Genomic DNA, 7,652 nt, shown 5'->3' with positions numbered 1-7,652 from the left:
TGAATAACTGTAAATATTTAAATTTAAATATTAATTTTAAATTTAAACTTTACCCTAACATCATATTTAATAATTATTAATAAATACTGGGTTTAAATTCTGATTAAACAAAACACTTTTCCATAAATTCACAAACCAGAACTACATTTTTGGAAAGTAGCCTACCTGAAGTTCTGTAAACGTTAGACCAAAATGCAGAACTAATTTGGAGGGAGAGATTTCATAACACAAACAAAGAATGACCGATTAGCTGTTAAACTAAGTTAAAAAATGGTCAGAAGGTGGCTCATATGAGCTGGAATAGCTGATAGTGGCTTGTGAGCGGAGCACACAGGAGACACTCAACTAGGAGAGACCTGCTCTCGCTTTCTGCCATAGGAATGAAACCATCCCAGATCATATAACACGAGCTGTCAGATAAAGTGTGTCCTCTACGGAGGTGCACGGCACTAACAGAGGAGCACAAACCTTTGCTGACACTCAGGGAAATGCCAAAAAGGACCTTCAGGTAACGAACCAGAGGTCAGATGCTGAGCTCAGTCTCCCCTAGGTATGTGTGGGAAAACACAGGCTGGGTGTTTTAAATCCTAACGCTAGCCTGCTTCAGAGCTGGAACAGTCCCTGGACTAATGCAGGCAGCTCACAGGGTTCTTCAGAATTCTAGCACCTCCCCAGCTTGGCCTTTGGGCTGGGGGTGCCACTGTCTTCACCAGCGCTGAGGGAACAGTGGGGTCTCCTCTGCGCAGCTGCTCCCACAGCCGGCGTCCCAACTGCATGGAGCTGCCCAGCATCGGGACACGGGCGATCAGGCAGGGCAAAGCCTTCGTCTGAGCTGACAGCTATTGTCTCCAGCTGTCATTCATGCATGGATTAAAAGTTAAATCATTTTTCAGGTATCATATAAGAGCTTGCAGGCAGGCAATTTCTTCCCTGCTCTCCAAGGAACTGCGTTTTTCTGCTTTGTAGCTGTACCTTCAAGGCTTCTCAGTGACAGCAAACACGTTGTTACAGTAGCTCGCCCAAAGCCTATTTTGACAGCAAGTACTTTGTTTCTGTTGATTGCTATAACCACACAGAGGAGGCACTGCCCTTGACCTTAACAGATAAAAATAAAAAGTTTCAGCATAAAGCTTGTTATTCAGTAAACACGATGATGTGCTGTTGTGCAACTATATTTAGTAGGTCTTTATTTCTTGTCTCTAGTAGGTCTCTAGTTTTTGTCCTTTGCTCTAGGAAGGGTGCACTTATAAGGAACTGTCTCCCTGAGACATATGACTTACTTCACCAGGAGCTCTGAAGGAATGTTGTTATTTTTCACAAGTCCTCTACAAACATATGGTGAGTCAGAAGTAGAAAGGGCTTAATCCATTGGGGATTAGCTATTTAATGTTGCCTTCTAAGCTTATGAATCAAAGTACATTAATTGGACAAACCAAATTTTCTAGGGATTTGCAGACAAAACAGCTGAGTATTGAACTAGTGGCAACTGGAAACTAATTATTTTCCATTAGCTACTGGCCAGCAAATTGTGTGAAACTTGTAAAGAAAGACACTTCAAAAGTGTCTAAGATTTTTAACTTTTTTTTATTATTGTGTAAAGACTGGATTCTCTTAAAGAATTTTAGAAAAAAACTCACTGTATACCATTTCATTTATTTGATTACATTGATAATTGGAGTATAACTGGTATTCTGCTGCTAAAACCACCTTCCATCTGCCTGACCTGTGCCACCGCTTTTCTGTTCCTCTACTCCTACCTTCCTAAAAGGCCCAAATACCTAACCCCCTTTCTATTTCCCATCATCTTTTCTGATGGCCTTCATACACTGATGTTTCTTGATCTATTTTTCTCATGAAAGCCTTACCTTTTATCACATCTTCACTGATGTGTGGCCTTGGTTAGCTCTCTTCAACTTGCTCTCATTCACAGCTGTAAATAGCCTTTTCCATTTTCTTTCAAGCTGCAGAATAAATGTTTTAACAAAATGTATCTATCATGTAAATGCTTACATGGTAGTCTTTGGTGAACAATCCTGGTCTTCCTTCTTCCCCCCCCCCATTTTGCTATTTGGTCCTTGAAGTCATGATGCTGCAGTTATTTACTGATGGCAGCTTACAAACCTGACCCTGCAAACTGAAATCTGTCTAATCTTGGCAGAAAGCGTTATGTTCAGGGATAAGCGTTCTGATTTAGCTTCCTGGGGAAGGTATTCAGTTTGGGAGTGTTTTCTAACTTGGCCCTCAGCAGCAGCCCTGCCAATAATCCCAGAGGACAAGAGGTTACTCTGCCATAAGCCCAGCTGTCAGCATTTACTCTCAAGTTTGCTTGGTAAAATGTCATGTTTGCAATAAAAAATGATAAACAAGTATTTAAATAAGCTTTGCTTACATAGTCAGATAGTTTCAAATTCATCATGATCTAGTAGGAGGTATTTATTGTAGTTGTTGTTTTTTAAATAACACAGAAAACAGCTTGTATTTATTAACTGTTTATTTCAGTGAGCATCAAGTGCAAAAGAGTGGGCTGAATTAGTACTGTGCATTAATAAAGAAAGGGAGAGGAAAGCAGAGTGACTGATATTGTTCAAGCTTGTGCTTTAAGTAATGTCACATTTGTGGTAAAGAGATAAGAAGTGACTATTCTGAGGTACTTTCAGGGAGCTGATAAAGTGAACTACGGGAACAAATGGAAGGAGGATTATGAGACTGGGAGGGAAGAAAATTAAGACTGATAACATATGGAGTCTTGCAGCCATTTCTTCTGCTTCCTAAAGCTTAATTTTAGCTGATGGTATTTTTTTAGAACTATTTAATAATGAACAAAGGCTATGGCTTAAAATGCTGGCAGAGGGAGGAATTTAGCAAATGACTATGACATGGAGGTCACAAGAGCTGAGGATTGTACTGGCAAATGCTACCAATGCAAAATTTGTTTCTGACTCAAAAGATAAAAATTGGTGAACAAGAGGAGGAATACACATCGTGATATATTTGATTATGGTCAAGCACTTCTGTTTGTTTAAAAAACATGGATGAAAGCTCTTTTTAATGCAGCTCCATGAAGTGTTCACAAGGACGTTTGCAAAGAGTGTGATTTCTGTTCAGAAGTGGATGCAGAATGAAGGGGACCCTGAAAAACAATGATGATGTTCAGAAGGGGAGATAATGACAGAAAATTTTAACAGGAGCTATAGGACAGCATATTTAACTGAGCTCTAATGAAGTTCATATTTATTCACCACAGAATATAAATCTCTAACAAAAAGTAAAGAAGCAGCTCTTTTTGGTGGGAATTGAATGAGATTACATTCCCATCTTCCTAACGCAGAAGACAAATAACTGGGCAGAGAAAAGGAGTGAGAAGACTGTTCCCTCTGTGGTCCCTATCATGTTTTCTACGTTTGATGGACTCGTTTCCCGCCCCCCCCCCCCTTACAATCTGGAGTCTTGCCCACTGTCTCTCTTCCCTACTCAGATACTTGCTGACATTTGCTGTCTGTTCAACAGTTTACCTTGCTCCTTCTCCTCTCTATACTGTTTAATCCTCTGGTTATCTATCCCAAACCCTGCCAAAACAATTCTGTCTCAACTCACCTCCACTCCCATTACCTGTTTCCTCTCTCCTACTCAGAAAAATCCACCTAAACAATAATCAGCCCGAAGTCCTTCCTCAAGTATTTCTCGTTTTACCTATCTTTGCCCATTTATCTTCCAGGAGTTGTGGAAGAGCTTCTAGCTCAGCCCTCTCTGATCTCTGCTGCTCATGCAGTGAGGTCTTTCCCTCCCATGCAGAAACTACTCAGTGTATCTTGTTACATGTTATCAGGCGTACAGATGCTAGAGGAAAGAAGGCATGAACATATTCTGAGTTAATAAGGCTAATTTTAATTTTCTACTGACTGCTCTATTTCTCTTCAGCAACTTTCTGAGAGAGGAAAACACTGTAGTCTCAGCACACATTTTCCTGTGGCCTCCTGGCTTGCAAATACAGCACCTGCCAGGAGATGGCCAAATATAAGCCCAACAGAAGAACTATAGAAGAAGTAGGCAGAACTAATGTCTGATAAAACCAGTGTACTTCTGGCTGTGCACCTATGATATGTAGCTAGCTTAAAGTCCTGGTATCCTACATATGGCGAAGTATTTTTTCGCAACCCAGGCCTTTTTACTTGTATGGGTATTAGAGGATACCTCACAAACTGTGTAGTGCGGTTCTCTTGGAAGCTTTGTTTAGCTAGAGCCAAAGCTTGTCAGGATAGCATCCTGAAAATAAAAGAATCTAAAATCAGATTGTATGAAAAACAACAGATACATAAAAGCAGGAAATTTAGAGCCAACAGTTCTGTAAACAGCTTCTACTCTAACACTTGCTTGCCCATCAAGCGGGCAATAATGGATACATGACCACAATATATGTGTCCTTCACCTTTCTTAAAGGATTAATGATAAAGAATACATTTATATGACAACTGCCTTTCTGAATCTCAGCTGGGCTGATGTACAAGTCAGGCACCAAAATTTCAGCATCACTGAGATTTAGTCTTGGTCATTCTTTGGGCATGACATTTAAGTGTATGGCTTAAATCTAATCATCTCTAAAGTTGGGTGGTAGCTGAGAAGGATTTCACAAATCTGTCTAGTGTGCCTCAGGTGAGAATACCTACAGTATTTTCCTATCTTGTGGACAGGAGTTTGCTGGCAACCTGCACTGAGGCCTGTACAGCATATGTTTAATCTTGTGTGGAGGGTGTCCCATGAAATTTCTTTGCAAGAAAGTCAAAAGTGATGTGCAGAAAGGAACTGCAACTGCATATTATCAAATTGGAAGGGAAGAAAAACATCTGTCTTAAATAAGGGAATGATTCCAAAGCCTTTGCAGAATGTAATCTATTTTACACCACTGTACTATTTCTGTGACTAGTTCATTGGGCCCAGAAATTCATGGTTTTGAAAAACTGGCCTTAAGTTTCCCAGACCTTAGAAAGTAATTTGTGTAAAGATGAAAATGCTATTATTTTGACAGGCATTTCTTTATTATCCCTTGCTTGTCTGGTTGGTCTCACTTTCTTACAAAGGAGAGAAACCCTGATTGGTGGACTTCCTGAAATCAATGGTTTTCAAACTTTTTTCTAAAGCTTTGAAACAGATGTGAGGCCTCTGGACCACAAACTTGCTTTTCTCAGCTTTCCTCACCCCCTTGGAAATAGTTCATGGATCCACAACAGTCTGTGGACTGCAGGGCTGGAAAACACCACTTGGGTTGACTGCTATTGTCTACATATTTTCCATGTCCCAAATTCCATTTGGGCATCATTCGGAGGAGAGGAGTGCTTAAAGTGTCAGTGGATGCAAAGAGGCATTGGAAGATCCAGTTAGTAGCTTGCTTTAAGATTTTTCATGTAAGGTACAGACTGAACCCCCCCCCCCCCCCAATTTCCCAGTAATTTGAACTCCCACTGTCTGCAGAATGGAGCTTTTTGTGCCAATACCAGTTATATGAAAGTGCAGAACAATTAAAGGGTGATGTACTCAATTTGTTGCTTTTGCTGGACTGCCACTGCCAGAATCTGTTGCTTAAAGAAACCAATTGTAATCCAATTCTTCTATTTTTGTGCAGCTTATTTATACAAAACCTCTCTCACAGCAGTTACTCAATAGTTGTACTCAATACAAAAAATGTTAAATACCTTTGTGGACAGATAAAGAAAGAAAGCAGCAATAGGAATATGTTGAAAGCAGTCATTAGCATGTACCTCACATCAAATAAGAAAGTATTGCAGTTAATCATAAGGACATCACTTTTCTTCACCCCATTTTAAAATTGCTGTTTCAAGTGCATTTTATGCCGCACACCCACCCATGTCTATTTTAATGAAACATTTTGCACTGATGGGCAAATTGAAGTCGTAAAAGAATAGAGAGCTGAGATATGTGATAGAATGAATAGGAGGTTGTTAGTCCCTTCATTCCAGCACTACATATGCCAGGTAGAAAAAGCAAAAACGAATAGGAAACATTTTATCAAAGAAAAAGATTTATGAAAGTTCCAAACCAGTCAAAGTAACTCAATGTGTTTTTGTGCCAGCCATTTGGCCTCACCAGAGCATCCTCAAAAAAGTGAAGAAATTTCACATTTCTACAAATAGAAGGTGCTCTGATCACTGTTCATCTTTTACAAATATGCTAGAGGTGGAAGAAATAATTTCAATTAAATACATGCATGCAATGTGACTCTCTGCACAAAGGGTCATGATGGCCAGAGTGGGCTATCTACATGCTTAATGGCTGAAGGCACCACAAAATGTGAGCAATAAGATAGGAAAAAAATTGCTGTTAACTCTGAATACTAAAAAAAGTAGTTCAAGTGGTCAGTCTTTGGAATCATAAATGGATCTTTGGTTGATATGACAACTGACAAAGACTCTGGGGCATAATTTCCTGTGTAACCATATATGACAGGGTCATATGTATTCCAATGGTCACTTGTTATTGGCATTAATCCATTGACGTTACCAGTACAGATCTATTGTATATTACCTGAAATTGTAAGCCACTCTTGCTTTGAACTGGTTTTGTTTTTCAGAGAAAATTACCAATGTGAGCAACAGTAAAATTAGGCAGAGTGCGTCTTGGCAGCAAAAAGAAAAAAAGAACACATTGATGTAAGCTGTCTCACTATGTCACTGGCCCTCCTACTGTTTCCTGTGCTTGAATTTCCTCCCTCTGAATACAGCGTCCATCTGCATGTACATGCTGAAACTTCAGTCCAAACTACATGTCAGCTGAAATTCTAATATTGAACAAATCATATCAGTGTAATTTATTTCTACTTTTGCCAGCAGTCTGGCAAGGCATCTTTGTCTACATCTCAATAAGAACCATCCCTAAATTGGTTCTGCCAAAGGTATTTCCCCCCACAATGGAAGGTACAGGGAAATTGTTGCCAATATTGATATTTTTCACACCACAAAATGGTGCTGTAGCTCAACTTTTTCTCCTTCTTCTCTTGTTTTGGAACATGCAATTGATAGACCCTTTTGCAGTGTTCAGTTCTGGCTCATTTCATCCTGTCTCATACTTCTGATTATTAAGATTTAATACAAGAATATGTAGTCTAAACATAGTTATTCAATAATGAAAAAACTACAAGAGTCCATGCTGAAATGTTCGAATACTTGTTCTGGTGAAAAGGTCAAGGTATTCTTCAGAATAAGGGAGAATTTTTAAAAAGTAACCTTTCCTCTTGAACAGAAATTATGTTTAAATCTCTCCTCCTGAATGAACAATGAATCCATTTAATAAATTCATTTTCTTCAATTACTCAAACACTAAAACAGACGTATCAGTCAGGCCAAAAGTTCATCTAACCCATTACTTTTTCTTCTCCGCATCTAATGATTAATATTTAAGGAAAGGTATAAGATCAAGAGAAGCACAGAGTGAGAGGCAGACCAAGCTATCAGCCTTGAAAGTCTGGCTGGGTAACTTCCTGAAACTGTAGCAAAAGAAAACTTCAAGTTCACACTGGTGCCTGGTAGATGAACCAAAAATATTAGTTTTCAGAATTTGGCTCAAAATTTCATGAGAGTCAGCATTTCCAGGATTACCAAACATTCAGTAGTTTACATACCATTTTTCAAACAGCTCTGGTG

This window comes from Dromaius novaehollandiae, chromosome 3 (assembly GCF_036370855.1).
Source record: "Dromaius novaehollandiae isolate bDroNov1 chromosome 3, bDroNov1.hap1, whole genome shotgun sequence".
Taxonomy (NCBI): domain Eukaryota; kingdom Metazoa; phylum Chordata; class Aves; order Casuariiformes; family Dromaiidae; genus Dromaius; species Dromaius novaehollandiae.
This window is presented reverse-complemented; position numbering follows the sequence as displayed.